This window comes from Charadrius vociferus, unplaced genomic scaffold, assembly GCF_000708025.1.
Source record: "Charadrius vociferus isolate BGI_N301 unplaced genomic scaffold, ASM70802v2 scaffold549, whole genome shotgun sequence".
Taxonomy (NCBI): Eukaryota; Metazoa; Chordata; class Aves; order Charadriiformes; family Charadriidae; genus Charadrius; species Charadrius vociferus.
The window spans coordinates 3,224,412-3,225,331 of NW_009650103.1; positions in this window are offsets into that span (position 1 = coordinate 3,224,412).

Genomic DNA, 920 nt, shown 5'->3' on the forward strand with positions numbered 1-920 from the left:
GTTTCTTGTATGTGTGCTTTTGTATGGACAGATCAATACTTGGATGAAAGTACATAAAAACAAACAAGAAAACTCATACAACAAATTACATCATGAAGACAGTATCTGGAATTGAAGAGGTGGTAAGATGTGGCAGAAGCAAACCCATTTAGAAGAACGTAGAGTAATATATCAAGAAATAGGGAAATGTTTGCCAGTTACTGCAAAGTTTTCCACACCACAAGCAAAAACTCAGCTAAACAGAAAAAACAATCCATCTGACTTGGATGTATTTCATGAGACAGGGGTAAAGCCAGGAAAAAACTAGTAACATCCAGAGACAAGAACAAACCTCAGCATATCTCAACACAGTCAAGTTAAAGGTATGAAAGAAACATGGAGAAGGATGAGCTGGGGACAGAGGCTGCGGATATTTAGAGCTAGAGAGGGGTGAACCGGAGTTCAGAGACAAGCTGCTTATCACCCTGCCATAGCCCTGCAAAGGGGCACTGATCCTGTGTGCACTCACAACCCAAATACCCCAAAGGCGGCTTGAGGCGGATCCTCCCGTAACGTGAAAGCCATGGCCTCACAGTGCTTACTTTGCCTTCATCTCCTGCTTTGTCGCCCAGTTTTGGGTGGAGAAGCAAGTCTTCCAGCACCACTGCCTTGCCGTAGGGCCGCGCAGCCTCCGAGCCTCCCACGGAACCTCAATGACGGGCTTTGTTCGGCAGTCTCAACGCACGCCTTGTTCCTTTGGCAGCAGAGAGGAGGCGCGGGGTGGCCTGGAGGGAGATGAGGGGTGTGGGGGCGCCAAGCTTTCGGTGACCGTTTCCCCGGCCAGGCCTCGGGATGGCATGCCTTGTCGCCCCCGCCTCATGGCGATGCGGCCTGCTGTGTGTGAGAAAGGGAGAGAAGGACCAACGGGTGACCCCGGGGTC